Source organism: Phalacrocorax carbo, chromosome 8 (assembly GCF_963921805.1).
Source record: "Phalacrocorax carbo chromosome 8, bPhaCar2.1, whole genome shotgun sequence".
Lineage (NCBI taxonomy): Eukaryota > Metazoa > Chordata > Aves > Suliformes > Phalacrocoracidae > Phalacrocorax > Phalacrocorax carbo.
In genome coordinates this window covers 44,813,906-44,834,913 of record NC_087520.1, presented here as the reverse complement: position 1 = coordinate 44,834,913, position 21,008 = coordinate 44,813,906, and the positions used below count along the sequence as shown (strand labels likewise).

At 53.1% G+C, this 21,008-nt stretch overlaps 1 protein-coding gene across 4 annotated transcripts in view; it reads left to right on the top strand.

Annotated features, from left to right (window-relative positions):
- The window catches only part of ANKRD11 (ankyrin repeat domain containing 11), a 158,530-nt gene that overhangs the window by 62,527 nt on the left and 74,995 nt on the right, over positions 1-21,008 (top strand). The gene's annotated exons all lie outside the window — the stretch shown is intronic.

The window sequence follows — 21,008 nt, the reverse complement described above, 5'->3', positions numbered from 1 at the left end:
AAATATCACTTTTGGAGTTGGTGCAGGTCCCTGTGGGCAGAAAAGCCTTGGGCTCTGCGAAAGGCGTCTGAATTCCCTCCTGGTCCGGCAGCTGTGGGTGCTGGGCTCCCAGCTCGGCCCCCGAGCCGCCCGGATCCCTCCAGCCCGGCCGAGCGCGGTGAGCCGGGCTTGGAGAGGAGAAGCAGCTCCTGCTCCGGCACCGCAACCCATTGGTTAGTAAAAATAGCTCGGCTGCTGGCGTCAGTGCCAGGCCTCGCATCTGGCTTCCCCGAGCGGCTCCAGCACGCCCGCCCTCCCTCCAGACAGGGTCTGCTGGAGGACACATGGTGCCTTACGGCTGCAGCGCCGTCTTCTCCCCTCCTTCCTCCCGCAGCCGTGACAGCCCGGCCGGCTTCGGCCTGGGAGATGCCTTTGTGCTGGTGGCTTTCTGCAAGCCACGGCTTAACGAAAGAATCGCTGCTGCTGCTCGGTAGCCCCATCTTAATAAACCGGGAAACGATCTTTTGAGTTAAGCCAAAGGCACCTCTGTGAAGGCCGTGCCCTGCGGCTGGAGGTTTTGTTCGGAGCTGTTTTGGGTGTTCAGGGAGAAAGCGAACACCTGAATGAGTGTGCAAACCGTGTCTTGCTCCCCTGTTGCGCAGTTGTGACTGAGTAGGTGTTCAAAAACAGTTTTTATGAAGACGGCTGTTTCCAGTGTCGTGATTTCTTTTTTTAGTCTTGCTTTTTTCAGCGTTTAAGCTACTGAAAACAGGAGATACCTAACGAAGGCAGGAACGCTCTCCTTGCAGACACAGAAGGGAAACGAAGCAGCCTTGCAAAATTGCTTTAAAAATTTAGTGGTGTGCTCGCATCTGCTCACCTGTGCGACTGATGGGGCACACTGAATGTTTTATGTCCTTTTCTAAAAAAAAAAAAAAAATTAAATTACCGGGGCTGCAAAGGATGTTGCAAAACTATTAAATAAGCAGGAGTGCTCGTGATGTAGCATGGCCCCACGGGCTGAGCTCCGTTCCCGGCCGGGGCGGCCACCCCTGCTCCCTGCCCCAAACCAAGACTAACCACCTTTGCCGTCTGATCAGGGATTCCGCTTGTGTCTCGCACGTGCCGGGAAGAATAATTTACACAGAAAAATGCTGTGGATGTTTCTGCTTTGGTGTCGGGCTGTGATCGGCGCTGGCTCGCTGGCGGGAGCTTGCTCTGCGCGCCATTAAAACCTGCAGAGGATTTCTCTTCACTGGCGAGCCCGATGGCTGCCTGCTACCCAGCAGAGGTTTCTTCCGTTTGCAGCCTATAATTCCTAATCCTTCTCATGCACAACATCTCAAACGGAGCTTCAGGGTTTGGTGAGCCCAGGCGAGCTCCTCCTCGCGCCATCCCCAGACCTCCAGAGCACGGCACCTCTGGAGGCATCCGTCCTCCCGGCGGAGGGAGAGCCCGGCCAGCCCCACTGCTGATCCGGTGCCGTGCAACACATTGCTGCCCTCGGTAGGCTTCACCCAACGGGCTCAGCTCTTTCTGCATCTTACTGCGTGGAGTTCGAGTTGATGACATTTTTAGTTTTAGAAACTATGAACTAGCTTAGCAGATGTGTGAGTTTTTGCAGCTTGAGTAATATTGATGTTGCTTCTACGCTGGAACTGTTTCTGGAATGCAGAGGGTGATACAAACCTACCCGTTTCCAGAATTAAGGCTGAGGAGGTTTGCACGTGCCTGAGGAGGAGGGGAGCAAAACCATCCCGGGGCCCCGAGTGCAGCTCCGTGTGTTTTGGGCCGGTGTGAGCTTTCGGAGGGGGCCGCCAGCAGACCTTGAAACCTGGCAGCAAACCTCGCTGCTGTAATCTGGGAGTTTTCCTCGCTTCTGTTTAAAGTAGAAGATACACCGAAGCGTTTTTTGTTGTAGTAACTGGAAAAATATTTTCAAGTTATCAACGGTTTTGTTTTCAAATTACTCGGTGTGAGGTGTGTAATTTTCTTTTTCGGGGAATTCAAAGCAATTAGCAGCACACCTCACGTAATTGCTGCTCCGCTGGAAATGCCGTGTTTCTAACACACGTGCACGGTGCGTGTTCGTGTGCTTTAATTCGGGAATGCTAGCCTGTTGCTTCTCAAATCTGCCTGTTCAAATGCCAGCGTTCTATTTTTATCATAAAAAATAGTTTAAAGTATTTACTTAGTAGAGGATAAACGAGACTGTCTAGTGAATGTGTGACGTGGGAGCCTTCGGAAATGCGGACGGGCCGAAGGAGGAGTGTAGGAGTGAGAAGATCACAGCGTTCGGGACACCTGCAGATTTTGAGTTTCATCCTTTCGCGCTTTCCACTTCAAGGCTCGCCGTGAGCGAGCCCTGCTGTGATCCCTAAGGTGGGGGTAGCGTTTCTGGGCGCTGGTGGGGCAGGAGTTGAGGTGCGTGGCTGGCCGTGCTTGGTACGGGCAGGTTTCCATGCCTCTCTGTGCCACTAAAACGCGTGGTGTTGGAGGAGGGACGGGACTACTTTTCGCCTTTTCTTCAAGAATTTAGATCAAATGTTGCAGTTAGGTGAGCAAAGGCCAAACTCATCGTTAGTCTAATGTCGGTTCATCCCTGGGTCTTCGGCTCTGAACCCCTGGGGACAAGAGCAGGGTATGAAAACCAGCCACCGGTCCGCTGGTGGCGTGTCGACGGGTGCTCTTCAGGTTTTAAAGGCTGCTTTTTCTTAACTGGGAAAATTTGGCAAATACCTGATCTACAGAGCTATTTCGTGATGGGCTCTGACATTTTCTGGAAGCACTTCAATAATGTGACTTTTGCTTGCATTTCTCCTTGCCCCTTAACTAAACGAGGCCTAAGTAGCCAAGCCTGGGCCAGGCAGCTCTGGCTTCTGCCTCGGGAGCTCCCAGGCAGTGCCCGTGCTCTTTACAGCAGGCTGCCTCCAGCTGCAGTGTCTGCGGGTAGGTTTTGGTTTTTAAAAGGAGATTTTATTCAGTGAAAATAAAAGCTCTTTGCTTAAAATTGTGCTCTGTTACTGGTTTAGTATTGCCTTAAATTATTTAAGGTACAGTGATGGTAAGGAGATCAACTCGTACGGTTGAGGGCTGTGACCTGCAGGGAGTTAATCTCTCTTCCCTCCGAGGAAGCTCTGTGCATCATGTAAAGCATTATCTTTCATTTCAGCCATTGATTAACAGCTCCCAAACCTCCTCTATAGCCTGCAAATCTTGAACGTTGAATAACAGAGATTACAGCTTGCAGTCAGAGTGGCAGATTTTAGCCTCAACTATTTTATGCTTGCTTTGTTTGGTCAGTCAGCTTGAAAATTTACCTGTCTGTGATGAAAAAAAATAATTGTACAGTTTGCATGAGCTGAGGTTTAATTTATTTTAATTAACTGTTAAGCATGCAGAAGTCGGTTCTTGCACCGGGGAGCTGGCAGGGCGCAGTTGCCCGGCTCTCTTGGCTCCCTGTTTGGTCGCTGGGTTCCCGGGGAGCCCGTGGGCCCTGAGGTGCTGCTCTTCTCCCAGGGATCAGTCTTTTTTTTATTTCTGCTCAGATCTGATGGTTACGACTTTTTTGAGCTGCAGACCTTACAGGCTTGTCCTGGCCTTTTCCTTGCGGCTGGTTTAACGTGTTGTCCTGCCCAGGCAGCGCTGGGCATCCCAGATGACGGAGGCGGCCGCTGCTGACGGATGCAACTCATGGATCAGCGATGTTTTTGGTGTATTTTGCTTCTTAAATCAGCAGCCCGGGTGGGTGCTTTGCCCCAGGCGGGGTGCCAGGCTCTCAGCCCTGCCACCCCCTGCCGACGGCAGCAAGCGCCCCGGCGAGAGGCAGAGCCGGGGCTCGGGGTGCTCCCAGGACCCGCTCTGCCCCTCGTGCAGTGAGCCACGCTCGTGCTGCCGCGGTGGGCTGTAATTCTGGGTGGTGACGAAACGCTGCGCTGAGCAGAGGAAAGAACTAAAATCTTATCTCCATGGCTCGTGGTGTTATGCTTTTTATCTCCCATCTTGACTCTTAACTTAGAGATAGTATTACCCAGCCCAGGGATCATCTTTGGGAGATGCTGCTACTGGGGAGTCTTGTAACGGAGGTTCTGGCTTTGAGGCTGGATGTGAGCCCTTCGGGGAGCAACGGCGGGGGCCGGAGCTGCGCCATTGTACGTTGTCTCTTGCTGTAAGTTGCCCAACTAGAGGAGTTTCAATATTTAAACTTGAAGGAGCATGCGTTAATCGAAGTAATGCTTTGCAGTTGAAGGAACTCAGATGGGAAGGCAGCGATTCGGTACACATTCCTGTTCAGCATGGAAGGAAAGCGCACTTGTATGGAAAACCCCAACCGATGTGCTGGCTCACAGGGGCTTTTGAAGCCGGTTGAAGCTTTAACCTGTCCTTGCAGCAGCCGATGCTTTACAATTGGACTCCAAAATAATTTCTCCTAGGAACTGTGGGCTTTGGGAGATGTGCTTATCTGGTTAGTTGTTGCTCTTTTTTTTTTTTAAAAAAGTGATCATACTCCTGTGCTCTTGATGCTGGTTTCATGCATTTAACATTACATCAGCTTTTTATAATTGCTTCCAAGTGAAAATAAACAGCGAGCGCTTTGGTGGAGGTAAAATACTATTTTATTTCAGTAGGAGATTGAGGAATCTATCTGTAAACAACACAATTCAGCTTCAAAGCCTTTTCAGCTAAAACGCATTGTTCATCCTTTGAGCCGTTCTGCCTCGCACCCTAATAAAAGTGGAAATCAGGCGTGGGGGATGGGGACGCGGCAGAAAACACAAGCTGAGAAGTGGAGATCAAAAGGACAAACAGAAGCAGAAGGCAGCGAAAGGGAGGCACAAAGAGTCACAGCTGAGCGTGCGAAGCCGGAGAGTGATGGAGGAGAGAAAACAGCTATTAGAAAAGGCGAAGGAACAATGGGGTGAACGTAGCACGTTTCTAGCTTTTATTTTGGTTTAACAAAGCCGCCTTCCACCAGCGTAACTCCACGGAAGCGGCGGCCTTAATTCATCTTGAAAGTTGTTGGCTTGCTGCTCGCCGGGGCGCTGGCTGGAAACACGCTTCGGCGCAGAAACTGCCCCTCGCCGAACGCATGAATCTCTTAAGTGGATGGACCCGTCCGAGGGCCGCGGTGATGAGGCTGTTCTCCCAGTTCGTATCGTGGCAAAACAGCTTCCCAGTTTGAGTTGTTTTGGGTTGGCGAGAGTTGGAGTTGAGGGGACTGTGGGAAAGAAGAGCCGCCACCGACAGTGGCTCTTTTCACTTAAATTGTCTTGCGAAGCCTGAATGCGCTTCCTAAGCACGCTAACAGCTTCTCCAGCTGATTAAACCAGTTCTCAAAACCTGGCAGCCTGCGTGCAAGCCCAGCTTTGTTAGTAAAGCCTCAAGGCTTTCAGGGCAAGTATTTATTGTAACAAATAATTTATACTGGATTAAGAACGAGGAGTATTATTTCTGTAGAGCCAGCAGGACGTGTTGCTTCAGCTAGCACCCAGCGAGAAGGCCGGCCCATGGCATGGCCCCCCGGCCGGCTGCGCCCCGGCCCCACGTGCCCCCGGCGTGTGCGGTGCGCAGGCTCAGTCTTGCCTTCCCCGGCTTAGCGGTGGAAGCTGCTTATTCCCTCTCCCCATCTGCCTCGCCCCCCCCTTGGAGCCGGGCGTTTGTGGGGGCCGACCCACGGCAGCCCCTGTTCCTGGGGTGCCCCCGGGGCCGGGGGGTGGTGGTGCAGGGAGCTCCCCAGGGAAGAAGCGGGGGTTATTTGGCAGATGGGGAGGCGATCAGCCTGCGCCGGTTATCTGCAGCGGCTGCCGCTGAGCTGGGGTTTGAGAGGTTTTCGTTTTCGGTCTGCACGCGGGATGAGGGCTGTGCTGCTGGGGAGGTCGCTGCGCGGCGTTCGCAGGCGGGCGAAGCCTTCCCTTTGGCCGTAGGAGTTTCTAGACCTCGGCTTGATTGCGAAAATAATAGCTGGGCAGGTCAATGCAGTTGTATCCTGCTCCTCCCTTACAGCCCGTGTTTGCTTTCCTTTGTTTGGGTCTCGTCTTGCTCCGACTTGCCTCTGTCAGCCTTGCTGGATGCGGCTTTGCCGAGCGAACGCTTTGCAGAGCTGCTCTCTACCTGGGCGCTTAATTAAAAGGCAGAAAGATGTATTCCAAAAATACTTGGCTTTCTCGTCTGACATCTAGCGTGTTGCGAGGCTTGCTGAGCTGGTGTTTGCGAGAGGAAGCAAACGTAGCATTCAGCTGACATAGCATCTGAATAGCCGTTTGGGGCCCAGGGAGCGATAGTTCAGGAGGGAGGGGGGGAAGGGAAAGTGAAATGGATGCTGAAATCCTGAATCTGCTTCTTAAATTTCCTCTCCCCCGGGAGAGGGGGGGCGCGGAGTTCAGCCTAGTGTGTTTGGCTTGGCTCCCTGTTACCTGCTGTCTCCTCCTTAGCTGTGCGCTTGTGGCAGAGATAAAGGATGGAGGGGGTTTTATGGTGTGAGAAAGTACTTTTTCCTTCGGCTGCATTTGCTTGTTTGTGGTTGAAACGCATTTAAAAAAAAAAAAAATCCAGCATTATTGAAGAATGAGTGGGCGAATAGCTGCATCAACTACCATGGTAACTTTTAAAGGGCTTCACCCATAACTGTCAGAGCTGGGTTTTTAGTGCTATAGTGACTTTTAATGTAGAATAGTTTCCAGGCCATTGAATTATTTTGTCTCCTCGTTTCAAAACAAAACAAAACCCCTTCTTCTCCAGACTACCTTTTTGTTGATGTTCTCCTTTTTGACCCGAATACATCTGTATGGTGGGGCCCCGTGTCCAGTACCTTACTGGTGCTCGTGTCTAAGGTGCTGCAAACCGCTGCTGGCCACGTGCAGCATTTCAGACAGCCCGTCGCAGAGCGTCCTGCTCGTGCACTCCTCGTGGAAGGAAGCTCAGGGTGGGTCTCGAGTCCAGTGGGTGGTCGGGAGGCCTCTCTGGGGACCCATCCCACTGCAGGAGGGCAGTGGGAGGGCTCCTGTCCGCTGCTGTGCTGCCCGTTTCCTTCTGCAGGGTGGCCCAGTCCTCCCAGCAGCGTAGTGTGGTGTTGGCTTTGGGTCACCCCGCAGCCTGGCCCTGCCTTTCTCTGGTGGGAGCGATCTCCTCCCACCTAACTGTGACAGCAGGCCCCAGCGTTGGGAGCCTGGGTGTGCCTGGTCACCCAGGAGGAATTTGGCGGCGGTCAGTCCATGTGCCATCCGTGCTTTCATCTCCCGTCCCTGCGGGGGAGAACAGCTGCAGAGGTGGGTCTGCGGGAGCATCCGTGAAGCACATCTGGATGTGTGACGGCTGTGAGGCGGTGCTCACCAGGCTGTCCTGGCATGCGAAGGTCACTGTGCAAACCATGCTCTGCTCAGCTGCCCTTCTTTCTGCTGCTTTATACCGTGCCAGCAGGAAGAAAATACAGGAAAAAGGGTATTTAGTACTCAGACACGGCTGATGGGGTGGCTTTGTGGGAGCTTCCCATGAATGGACTTGGCATGGCAGGTCCCTGGGCCTTGCGCTCAAGTTGGTGTTGGGTCCGTGGGTGTGACGGGGTGCTCGCAGAGCTTTGTGTTCAGCTGTTTCAGAGCGCTGTGTGGTGTTGGGTTCGAGGCGGGATCAGCTGTAATTGCACTTGTTAACCTCCTGTGTGAGGAAGACCTGGTTTCTGGTCATGTCCCTGACAGCTTCCTCTGCAGCACCACCCATCTTAGCTTTGCTCAGCATCCCAACAGAGTTTAAAATGGTTTCATTCTGAATAATTTATCTCCCAGAGAGAGAGAGATGGTGGAGAGAAGCAGGGAGTGCTGCAGCACAGGCAGCAGCAGGCAGGAGCCGGCAGCGCGGGCTGGGGGACCAGGTCCTGCTGCCCGCGGCGGGCTGACCCCCGGGAGCAGCGTGCCCTGCATCGCAGGGCAGCCCCACGGCCTCGCCGGGCTTTGTTTCTCCCGGCATTTTCTACCGAACAAAAGCTCCGGGTCCCAGGCAGAGGCTCCCGTGGGAGCCCTCCCGCCTCCTGACCCGCCGCCCTGCCCTCCCGCCGGCTCCGGCACCTCTTTGTTTCCCCGCAGGCCTTTTCAGCAGGCTCCCCCTCGCCCCCCGTCCTGTGCCCGGGCAGCGGGTGCGATGCTCTGTGGGGCGGGCAGGTGGCCGAGCGGCAGCGGGGCCGGCTCGCCGGGGCAGGCCCCTTCCTTAGCAATGGTTGTGAGCTTAAGTAAAGAGTTTCAAAATGGAGGCAGCTCTGCCTGCCTCCCCATCGTACGGCACGGGTATGCGCTGCCCTACTTCTCGCTGGGATCAGACAGCCCTTTCTGAAGCCGTACAAAGAGGTTTGAATGCATTAGTTTACATGGAATTAATCTCCAGATTCCAAACGTGCTTTCAAGCTGGTTTGGCCTTATTTTCCTGCAAAAGGAGGCCAACTCGGCGTTGTAGGCAGTGACTGTTGTGAGAGTTGAGCTGGAGCGGTGAGAGACTAGCACAGGCACCATATTCAGTCCATTAAAAGGAATTTTTGGCTCACGGACAAAACAAATTGAAAAATCTCATTCTTTGTGTACCACATCAGCAGTGACGGAAAAAGAGAGCAAGGTTGCGGGGTGATCCTTCTAGTAACCGCGGTGCCCTTCGTAAGGGATTTGAGGTCCAATTTTTGATAGGAAAATAATAAAGCATTAAGACGTGCCTCAAACGAGCGTATAGAAAATCTGGCGTGAGGGGAGTGCTGGAAAAGTGCCGTTATCGGAGAAATTTGTTACGCTGAAGTAAGGTGAGGTGCTGCCCGCAACAGGCTGGTCCACAATTCCCCGTGCTCCTTGTCTGCCGCTGGAGCGATGCTATCCAGGAGGGAACGAGGAGCTCCAGCGCTGCCGTTATTTTTTTGGGTAGCCTGTCATCCTTCAGAAAGGAACAGTTGTGTGGGGGTGGGGAGCGTCGTATTCAAAAGTGGGTGAAGTGGAAGCGAGCCAAAATTCTGCAAATTATAAGGAACAGCAAACACTGATTTCTTTGAGAAAAGGTCGGTGCATTTACTTGTAAGCACAGCCCTGGTAGGAGTGTGCGAGGAAATGGAAACTGTGCTCCACTATGCAGGTTTTTTTCATAATTTAACCAGGCAAAGATACACAAAGATGCTTATTTTGGGAGATTGTGGAATGTTTCTGTAATAATTTCAGCAAATTTTGGTTCACATAGAGCATCTGTAAGAGTAGCACACCCACAGTTTCATGTAATATGTTCTGTTTGTTGAAAAAAATTGCTTTCCCTTAAACTTGGAAGTGGTTTAACGCAGAAGAATCTATGCTGCGTTTCTTTCTCCTCCCTGCTTGGTATCCTAAATCTGCCAGGTCCTCGCTGCTTGTCTCGTGGACCGACGTGAGGCGTTTCTGTCCGAACACTCCCCGTCCCGGTGGCAGATCGTGTGGAAGCCGCAGCGGGCAGAGCTGAGAAGCACGCTGATCTCAGCTAGAGGAAAATCGTTAGAAAAAGAACCGAGATTGTTCTCAAAAGGAAGGGGCTGAAATGAATGCAGGAATATCCCTGCGGGGTCTTCGCAGTGCACCTGGTAGCCTGCTGCATAGCTAATAACTCATATTAGGAAGACTTCATTTTGGTCTGACAGTATTTTCCCCTTGTTGACATTGAACATGTAGAAGCATGTAGTGTTTGAAACACAATATGCAAAACACTGTGTTAGTAACCGACTACATAACATTCCTGTGTTGCAGCTAGGCTGCCTACAGCGTGCTGATTTTGTAAGCTCCTCCTATGAGCTGGCAAAGGGAGGACATGGAAGTGGTGAGCTGGAGTCACAAGAGAGCACAAGCCTTTAACCATTTACACAGTAGTTACTGCCGGTGGCCGCTGGAGTCTGCGGGTGTTTGCTCTTTCCAGAGGGAGGAAGATAATCAGCCCTCTGCAGCTTCAACTGGTGTCGTGTCTCTGGAAGCAGGACGGAGTATTTTTGTGTCAGCGCTGGCGTTGGTGCCGTGGTACGGCCGGTACCTCTCGGAGGCGGTCGGCCGTGAGAGGAGCGCGGGTTCGGGCACGTGAAGTCGCCACGAGGTACAGGGAGGTATCAGCTGGTGAGCATTTGGCTGATTGCCTGCGGGCAAGCAGAAACCGGATTTATCTTCAGCAGATAAGCAATAGCAGGAAAACACGGTGGTGTGCCTTACTGCGTACAGGAGGCTATTTTTTCTGTAAACAAGTTCTTTGGCAAAAACGTCTGCTTTCAGGCGAACGGCAAGGAAACTGGGAAGCCAGGTAGCGTGAAAACGTTTGGCTAGAGAACAGGGTTCTTGGTTGGCCGTCTTGGCATGAAAAGGAGATGCTGCCACTTTAAAATGAATTAAAAAGAAATAGATTCGAATCAACAGCAATGCTGGACTAGAGCGCAGCCCACTTGCTACAAATATATGAAGAAAAAGCCACCAAAATAGAAAATTTCATCATTGCTCACGGGGCAGCAAGAGCTGAGCGCAGCACGTTGCTGAGCGCGATTGCAATAGTGGAACAGGAAGTCTCCTCCCCCTCCCCGGGCTCCGTGCAGGGCGCTGATCAAAAGGATGTAACGCTTGTTTACAAGATGTATGCAAAATATATTTGGGAAGAAATATAAGGGCTTTACAGACCGGGATGCGCTAATACATGATGTCATATTAATATAGGTCGCGGTCTGAGCCTACAGAGCGTGTGACCCAAAGTCATCTTAACGTTGAGGAGCAAACCGAGAAGGTGCCTTTCTCCGTAGGATCGCGCCCGGTGAGCTGCTCGAAATACACGCCGAGAAAGCTTCCCGTGCGCCTGCTAAGGAAAGCTAGTTGTCACAAAATCTTAGTAGCATCCCAAGAAGCCTTGCGTCCGCAGCTTCAGGACCCAGCGGCTGCCGCCATCCGCGGGATGGTTTGTCTTGGGCCGAGTGTTTTGATACTTGAAGGTGGGAAAGAAAGCGGTTGGCATTTGGGAGATGTACGGTGGTTTTGAAGCCGCTTCAGAGTCTGGAGCGACAACGGCAAAGGTGTGGCGAGGCTGATGATGGATCAGCGATAGACTCGCTTACGTTTGCGCCGATAGAAACGGGTCACTTCTGCAGCGATGGTAAAGTTGCGTTGTGCAGCCTTCAGCCTCGCTCACCTTCCTCGGCTTCTGTGAGAGGCGCTTTCTTACCTCACGGGGAGTCTTAAGGCTTAATCCATTGTTTGTAAAGCTCTTTAAGATCCTTGTTTGGGAGCACTAGAATCTGGAGGATTAAAAGCAATTTATTTTTGTGTATCTTGTATAATGTACATCTCAGAGACCTTCCAGAGAAGGAGGAATTGTGGGCCAGAGGGAGGTGGCAGGTCTGTAAGGTAAACACGAGGGAAGAAGCGACTTGGAAGAACAAAGAGGGTAAAAGCAAAAGGTTGGTTCCCCATTGTGGAGACTTGGATGTAAGGAGGGCAAGTTTCCAGCCCTGGAGGAAAGGGATGGATGTTGTGGACCTGTCTTCCTCTTAATCCCATTTAAAGGCCCATCTGGTCAGTGCTGCTGCCTCCTTGTGAAGGGCAGCACGCAGATTTTCCCTCTGCTGTGTTTGTGCCCTTTGGTTGTACGTACCGGGAAGCAGGAACCTCACTTGTTCTTGCCAGGTCTGTGTGGTCAGCTCTAAACAACCCAATAAGCTCACAAGAATTAATGTCAGTGGTCTGGGCAAGGATGAGTTTTTTTAAAACCCGGCCTAGAATGGTCCGTGGATGGCCCGGTTCCCCTCTTGCCACGCTGTCTGCAGGCACCTGTGGTACTTGCTCCGGTTTCTGCCCTGCCCACGGAGCCGCAGGGGACATCAGTGATGGTGCTTCCTCCCAGGGGACCCCGGCTGCCCCTCGCGGGGGGAGACCTTTGCCGTGAGGCTCCTTGCACCCACCAGAAAACTGCTGCTGGAAGCGTGGCCCCATCGGGGCATCCCTCCTGGCCGTTGTGGCCCTGCCCTGGGCCATTGCCTGTCTTCTGAAGGGGCTCTGTGTGTGCAGACATGGGCGCTCCTGCCCTCGGAGAGGGCTTTACCACCTTCCTCATCCTCACCCCCCTTGTCCGCATGTCCCCGGTGCAGTACTGGTACTGCCGTCCTCCAGGGCAGCAGCCACAGCTTCTCTTCATCTCCAGAGCCTCACGTGCCAGGTCTAAAGCGTCGGAGAAACGGTGACCCAGTGCTTTGGACAGAGGTGGTGCCTTGGCTCCTGTGGGAAAGCAGAAACTGGTGATTAAATTCCTTACCCAGGCGCAGGCCTGAGCGTTTTGTGTGGGTGTGTTGCCATCATGTGACTCTTCGCATCTTAAACGCGATGTTTTCCCATGTGAATTTGTTTGGGGTCACAGAACGGGAGTGCTCCTGTTGTTCTGGGTCGTGGCTGAACTAAACTCTGCACTGGTTGGGATTTCTGGTTTGGGTTCTCGCCAAAAGGTGCCCTAAATCCTGGTGATGTTACATGCAAGCGTCAAGGCAGTGATTTCCAAATGATGCCCCAGCACACTCGGGAGACCCTCAGTGTTTTGTTATTTGAGCCCTGTAATTTTACAGCAGTAGGAGAGCTCAGCAGACGTCAGCTGATACTTGCTGTTACTCGCGTGCAGGAGAGACTCATGTGGGACTGGGGGTGGCTGAGGCTGTGGTGTGTGTTGGCAAGTAGGCGTAGGTGTGGCGTGGGGAAATTCTTGAGGTGTGGGTGTGCTGGAACCAGGGAGGACGAGAGACTGGTGCCAAGGGCTGGGTAAGGCCAGCGGCGGGCACGGCTCACCTGGAAACAACGCTCTGTAGCGTTGGGATATGATAGAAGGGTTGCTCTTTGTCCCCGGGCCACCGCTGTTTTCGCTGGCCTGGCACCATGAGGTCGGGTTTATCCTAAAACCAGTAACATTTCTCATTCCCCAGTACGCCTGGGGTCAGAGTGCTCCCTGCGTTACAGGAGCTGCTGAAGATTACTTGGGTCGTAGATGGGACCGACTCACAGACTGGCTTTGCAGTAGCGTAGCTAATGAGATTAACATAGTCTTTACTTGAAAAAGAAAAGAAGAAGCTGGTTGGTTGAATGGGGCTCCCTCATTTCATGCATTAGGGGTTGGAAACACCAAGCTATTTAGCTTAGCAAGGAGAAAGTTGAGAGCATCTGATGGGTTGGAAGCCCATCCGTTATTGACTGCCGGAGCCTGGGCGGGGTGCTGGGGAGTATATTCGCCTTCTAAACATCTGCTGCCCGCAGGCTTTGGGCCGACCTTGCCTGACAGCCATCCTGCTTGCTTTGTTCCGGGATGCTTTTTAAAAACAGAGCAAAAGTACCTGCCCACTGGAAGTTGAAGCTAAAGAAATTCAACTGCGAAATAAAGCACCAGATTTACTGGGAGGGTTCCTAGCATGAGAATAGCTTAGCGTGTGGCTGTAGCAGACGTCACGTCCCTTAAATATTAGGGTATTGGGCTTCCCTTTAAATACTCTCATGGTTTCAAAATATCTGCTGGAGTTGGTCTGTCTCTGTAGCAAATGCAAAGAGAATTAACTCAGGGGAGTTCTGTCGCCTGTTGGGCTGTTCGCTGAGACGACTGCAGCAAGTCCTTTTGGCTTTGAAAACAATTTTATTAATTTGAAATATTTTCCTATTTTTGTTGTTCTTTTTTGACTTCTCTCCCTCATCTCCATGACTCTCTTGCCTGCTCCACTAATTACTTCTTACAGTCCAGTTGCTTCACGAGGGCACTCCAACCTGCCTATTACTGACGCAGCTGTGCAAACTACCTGTGGATCTGGATACCTTTGCCTTGTCCCCCCCGTGATCTGGCAGCCCGTGCTGGTTTCCCCGCTTCCTCCTGGTTCTGTGCAACCTCAGTTGAAAGTTACTTGACGGGGACTTCAAGTGCCATTTGACCTCTAGAAGTAACATCTCCCTCAGAATATATTTTTCCTTTTGTTCTGCTTGATCTTGCGACTATTCAATACTTCTACAAAAGTCTCTTGCACCCTCTGCAATGAAACACGGTAGCTTTGAACAGGCACCAAAATCTTTGCTCGTACAGTAGGGAAAAAATTCCAAACTTGACGTAAACTTTCTCTTCCCGGTGACCTCATGTGCTGTTCACAGAGCTGGCGTGTGCATCCCCCCGTGCCCGAACCACTGCACTGAATTCTCGTAAAGCAAACGGCATGTTGTGCACGTTGCAGAAACCCAGTGCGCGTAGAGCAGAGGAGAGGGAGGGCAGGTTTCCCGAAGACCCGGAGGAGCGGGAATCGAGCATTTCAGGAGAGTTTTTAATTCCTCGAGGGTTAATCTGTGGCACATGAAGAGCCATGCGGAGCTCTGCCTTCAGAGCAGAGTTTCTGTGAAACTCCACTGCTCTCTCCGGGAGCTGCTGGCAGATATTTAAGTCATATTTAACCTCAGCCAAGGTAGAGCTCCGATGCAAAGCTGCTCTGCACATATTACAGTGGGAAGATTTGCCGGGGTTGCTATAGCGAAAGGCTGGAGATGACTTCAGGAGTTTAAATTAGGCCTGCGTGCTGGTAAACAAGGGCTCTGCCTATAGTACAAGCTGCTGCGGCGTTTGAAGATGTTTGTGTCGGATGGGGTGGGAGGTGGCGTGCGTTGGCTCGCGGGGAGAGCGCGAGTGCTTGCACGAGCCTGTCAGACCGAGCGTGCCAGCGGTGTGCCCGGGGAGGAGCGGGCAGGTGCCAGGGGCTCGCCGTCGAGGCAGGGCGATGTGCTGTATTTAAGGAAAAACAGAAGCTGGAGATACCGGTTGCATTCAGAAACCTGCTACTGGTGGTTCAGGAGTGAACAGCAGCCGGTTATTCCCGGTGCCAGAACATCCTCCCGGGCTGGGGTACGTGGGGGGTGTGTCCTGCTGCTCCAGCCCTCCTGTGGTCCAAACCAACGCGCTCACTGCAGTATCCCAGCCACGCTTTTATTGTCCTCTCCTTGACTTCATTACATCTTGATCTCTGTAACCTCTTTAACATGTGTAAATACTGAAATGAGATTATCTTTAAAGAGCCCTTTATTAAAAATGTACTGACCTTCCTAATCAGAAGAAATGTTCCCGTAGCTGCTTTTCTCCTTTCCTGCATTTCCGCAAGTAGCGAGGGCAGGGTGGTGAATCATCTCACCAGGACGACAGCTTGAGCTGAAAACCGGGCAGGTTTCTTCAGGCACCAACACGACGTTCCCTGCGCACTTTGCTCCCAGCACCTGCAACGCTGGCCCCGGCTGCACGGGAAGGTGGGGTTGCTCCCACGGGAGGGTCTCAGGGACACATACATCTTGCTGGGTTTGCAGTTTAAAGCGACTATAAACCTCGTCAACCTTCAGCTTGGTGGCCCTCGGTGTGGCGAGTGCGGTGCTGAGGACCTGCCCTGCTGGGCTGACTCACGACCAAACCTTGGGCAAGCGTTGCAGCTGCAGTCGCTGCGAGCCGTGTCCCTTCAGCCGCCGTGGGGTTTGTGCCTGGTGGGCATGGCTTGCTCATCTCTGATGGATCACAAGGCCCTGACGAATATCCTCGTCCCTTCCCCTCCCAAACCAGCCCCGGGTCCAAGCAGGTCGAGCTGACACGGGACCTGCGCCCCGATATCGTGCCGCAGCCCCCTGGTCGGTGAGGCCAACCTCGCCCCATGGTTATTCCTGCCACAGGGCTCCAGCCCTTCCCCTCTCACTGGGGCGGGCGAGGTGCAGCTGAGCAGTCGGTGTGGTCTGTGCAAAGCCCTCACCAGGCAGAGGGGACCTACCCGAATTCGGTTCTCAGGCCCTGCACGGGGGACTTCGGCTTCCTTGCAGAGGGAGACACAACCTGCCATAAAAGATTGGCACGTGAGGGGCTAAATAGGAATCAGTTCGAAGCCGCCTTTGAGTGCGTACTTCTAACGGGAGCTTTATGGTTATTTAACGTAGTATTTGTTGCATAGGGCAGGAAAGCAGGAGGTTCCCCAAGCGAGGCAGCCGAGCCTGAAGAGCAGGTGGGTGCCGTGCCCCTGTGGCCGCGGTGCTGCCCGTCCGCGGCCCTCCGGCCAGCATTGGTACCCCCCTGCCCTGGGCAGCAGAGCCCTTCCCTCGGGCCCTGCAGGCAGCTGTGCGTTCTTCTGCCTGGGATCCTGGGCTTCCTTCGGGGATGGCTGGGAACTCCCCACATCCGTGTGCTGTTTATCGCTTGAGCCGATCGCTGGATGAGCAGGGTGGTCTTACAGCTTTGGCATCAGTAATTATTCCTGGAGCTGATGAGCCTTTCCTGTATGGTTTTGGTAAAGCCTTCGGCGTGCAAGGACGATCAGAGAGGGTGTTTTTCCGCCTCCCCCCCCTCCCCTTGTAAAATATATTCCAGCTCCAGTTTGTAATGTGGCGAGAGGGGGAGCGAGAGAAGGGAACAACAGCATTAGCGGATGTAGAAGTAGCTGGAATGAGAAGCTTTTGTGCCATTAATAACAGTCCTGGCTGGCAGCCAAGGCTGGGAGTGTGGGATTAGCCTGAACAATCAAGACTGCAGGATCAAAACAAGGAGGCAGGAACAGCGAGGTCACGCTGCTGCCATCTGCGCTGCCGCAGTGGTGGGAGGGAGCGGAAGAGGGGGCTGCGCTGGAGGAGCGATGCCGATAGCGCAGGCGGCGGGGCGCCCGCCGGCTCCCCAAAACCAGCCCTGCGCCGCCGCGCTCGCACCGCGGTCGGGGCTTCGGGCTTCACCCCCCAGCTCTCGGCGCGCACCTCCCCGGCGGCGCTGGCGAGCCCGCGGGGGGGCGGTGGCTGCAGCTCGTCATTTTTAGGAAATGGCTTCTGAAAAACAGAAGCGGCTCGTTGGGGCTCGGTCGGGCACTTCTGCGCTCGGGAGTGCAGATCTGAACGGCGTTTATGGCCGCGGGGTCGGGACGGGGGGGTGGGGTGTCTTAGGGCGACTGTGCCGATAGCCCGCCCCGGCGCTGGCGTCGCCGCTGTGCCGTTTGTGGATCCATCTGGTGACCAGGGGATGGGGAGAGGTCACCAGACGGCTTCGGCTGCAGCTTTGCTGTGGGCGAAGGCAGCCCCGCTTTCTGCACGGCCGCTCTGCCGGGGCGTGTGGGGCGTACGGGCCTTCCCAGGGGCGGCATTTGCTAGTTTACATCACCCTTTTAAAAGGAGTGACTCGATATTTCTGCTGAAAGATGGTTTTCGAAGCAGATGGAGGCAAATCTTGTTCTGTTTCCCTGTGGTCTCCATCAGCTTTTGCTGAAATACCTTCCAAGAGTATCGGAAAGCAAAATGATTCGCATCACTTACGTTGCTGCTCCCCTCTTTTTCCCTCTGACCTAGTAAATCTTACTGTCCTGCAAATGTAAATACAAAGGCTGAAATGCAGTAGAAGCGAAGCAGTGTCCCACAAACAGCCTCCCAGCTCTTGCTAAAAATATCTCTGTGCGGTGCAGTAACTCCCAGGCATTCTTTTGTCTGACTGCTTTTGAATTCCCTAATTGAAGTTGGTTGGAGGGCAGCGCACCAGTTTCCTGAATAGCTCAGATGTTGATTGTGAGTTAAAAAACAAGAGCAAAATTGTTTTTCCTTTGTGCAGCCGCGCTTTTATTTACTCCCCACCCCCCCCCACCTTGTTTTTAATCTCTGTATTTTTACTTGCAATTTTATTTTATAAGACAACTGCATTAAATACATCTGTGGAGAAAGGGGCCCAGGAGGCAGCGAGCGGGAAGACACAGTTTTCGGTACGTGATGCCACGTGCGCGTTGGAGCCGGAGTGCCGCTCCGTCAGAGGCGCCCGGGCTGGCGCAGAGATGCGGTCGGTGCAAATGGAGCTTAGCGTAGTAGGAAGTGTTAATAATGGTTCCTAATTGCCTCCTAATAACTAAATCTGTGGAATTTGGCAGCAGTTGGGATATAGTTTTCTCCTGCAATCTGTCTGTTCCCTCCAGAAAGAACAAAGTTGCTTCATTGACGTACAGCAGCGAATCTTAAATTCACCAAAGGTAACGGGGGAAGGTTTTCCAGATTCCACACAGCCTCCACCCCTCCGCGGAGCCTGCAAGGGGGCTTCCCCGGCGACAGCTGCTGTGTCTCGGTCCAGCACTGCAAGATTTAACAGAGGAAGAATTTTAAAAAATCACGTTGTTTTCATCCTTTCTGGGTTTTGGGTTTTTATTTCCTTTTGAACTTGGAAACGGAGAAACCCAAGCGCTCCCGAAAGGCTGCTGGAAGCACCGTGTGCGTGGGTGGCCTGCCCGGCCGTCCAGGGACGGGTCCCTGGGCTTTCGCAGGGACCGGGAGGAAAAGTTTGTGACCGGTAATTTGTGATAAGTCATGGCCAGTCCAAGAAGCTCCCCAGAATGTATCTGTTGGGTAAATGTGATAAACTGTGAGCACTCGGAGCTCTTCTGTGGCCGGTAAACAAACACAAACGTTGCTTTCACTCAGGCCTCAGTAAATTCAAGGTTTGAACTTGTAATGGAGATTGGAGGGAAGCTGATTTCAGATGCTGCTTCAGGAGCTGGGATTTATTCAGGCTCTCCGTGGCGGGAGACATTTCGTAGCTGCTCAGCAGCAGCAGAAAAACAAGCACAAATTTTTCTGTCTTCAGGGATAACTGCAGTGAAGCATGCGGGAGGGAGGGCTGTGCCGCTCGCTGGTACCGAAATACCTCCCCATCCCCCATGCACGTCAACAGCACCGAAACTTCCCCGGCGCGTGGCGTTGGGTGCTGGGTGCTGCACCCGCCCACGGAGCAGGAGCAGGCGCGGGACCGGTGCCTGCAGCCCCCTGGCCTGGGGGGCCGCGGGGGAGCCGGGCTCCTCCGGCGCTTTCCTTGGAAATGGAGCATCTTCATAGTTCGACATACACAAAAATAAGCCGCCAAGCGGGCGCGAGCTGGCAGCCTGCGAGCTGGGTGCGCTGCCTCGTGCTCTGCCGTAACGCAAAACCAGGAAAATATGTCTGGAGGAGCCTGCGGCGCATGTGTCGGCGGGGAGAGCGATGACCTGCCCGCTTTCCAGCACGGCGACGTGGGGCCCAGGTGCTGGCTTCCACTTTGCTTTCCTTGCCCCCCCTTCCTGCAGGCAGATGGACTCTGTAGGTGAGAAACACCCTTATTGTCCAAAAACTGCCTTGCTCTCCAGAAACACCGCACGGCGGATGCTGGCGGCTCCTGCTCGCGGGAGAGGTCGGGGCACGGCCGGTGGCGTTGGGCAGGAGCCGTGACGGAGGCTGCACGCCGGAGCCGGGCTGTCGGCGCTGGGGCAGGATCGCAGCGCTGCGGTCGCATGCCTTCCTCTCAGCTCCTAGGTTAACGTTTAACCTATTTGTGTTTCAGTACCTGGGGTTGTTTGATGTTCTGGGGCACTTCGTGTGGTTCTCTCCTGCAGAGGAGCAGCCTGACGGAGGGTACAGCTTACCTGCTGCGGAGGAATGGCAAGAATTTCATGGGGAGGAAGATGAGATTTTCCCGATGGAGAGAAACCCAAGTCTGGGCGAGTAACACTGGAATGTTTTATATACACGGGCAGCTCCCTGCTTCGGGAGCCTGTATGTTAAGTTTCCACCTGGCCAAAACATTTTCACTCTGACTGTAAACCTTAGAGGGGAGAGTGCTCAAATGGAAAAGTTGACGCAGCCTTATCTGCGGTGCAGCCTCTGTACGATAGAGGAATCTGAGCCCTGGCTTATGTCAGGCTTGAAGCTTTCCCCTTTCCTTCCAGCAAACTGCATACCATTGCCTTGGAGCCGTCCCTTCATCGGGGCACATCCTTCAAGGAGTGTAGTTTGGTCAAGAAAATGGGTCTGGGTTAATTTGAAATACATATTGAGCTCCCTGATGGCTGCCTCTGCTACCTCCTTGCAGCAGCCCGATGTCTTTTGAACAGTCCCCCTTGGAGTACTGGCATCGCCCTCCCAGCAAACAGCAGCATCCCTTCTCCAGAAACTTCAGCCCTCGCCTTCAATGTGCAATTATTCTTGCAGGAGACATTCAGGTCATCCGCTCCCCTCGTGCAGTAAGTGACACTTCTGCAAATGACTGATGCTTTACATAGTCAAGGGTCACCTTACCCAGCTCTCGGTGCCTAAGGCTTTCGTTGCAGCATGCGTGAACAGTCTTTCAAACTTCCTGCGGGCTCCGCTGCTGGCAGTTCATTAGCAGGAAAAAACAGCCTGGAACTGAATTTGCCAGCTGTGCCCAGACCCCGTGGCTAGCGCGGTGAGCCGTCCTGTCTCTGCCTGGTGAGGTGGGAACCACCACCGGAGCTCCCTTTGCACCGTAACCCCGATAACTGACCCGAAACGGCGGCCACGGGGTCAGGCCGACATCTGGCACGCTACCGGCACCGCCGCCAGGAGGGGAGGGAGGTGGAAGCGCTGGCTGGAGGGGAAGGAGCTGGAGGAGGATGGGAAGGGAGGGAGAAGGAGAGCCAGGAGCTTCTGAAGCTGCGGGGTAAGACGTTAAACTGGGGAAGGAGGAGAATATAATGTTCAGTGGTTTTTGCAAGCAGCTGGCTGCTTCCACAGGATGTCTCAGGGCTAAGGGCAGTGCTCGTTTTCTAGCAAGACACTAAAAATAATAAAAATAGCAGTTGCAGTTAATTGCTATACATCCATCGTGCCTTGGTTTTCATTTGTCTTAAGGCAGGATGCGTTTGCAGTTGAATTTTGAGAATAGCCAAGGATCAAATGTTGTTTTTTGTTCTTTGGCACTGATTATTTTGCTCACTGTTCGTGTTCGGTGATGCAGATCTGCGTGTGTGCTCAGAGCCTGTAGCTAATGTTACAATTTCCTTCCTGCTACGAGCTTCTGTTTTCTATGCTCACACCTTTCTGGAAGCCTCCTTTCGGGCTACGATACTCCCTACTTGGTTTTGTATTAAAGGAATCTTTTTCTGGAAGGGTTGAGGAAAAAAAATCTTTTCCTTTTAGCTTTAGGTACATAAAGGAATAATGCTCTTTTCACCTGTTAAAAAAACCCCACAGACCAACATTTCAGACAGCTGAGCCTGCTCCAGTCTTGGCCTGCGCGTGGTGTCTTGAGGAAATAACATTTCCCTA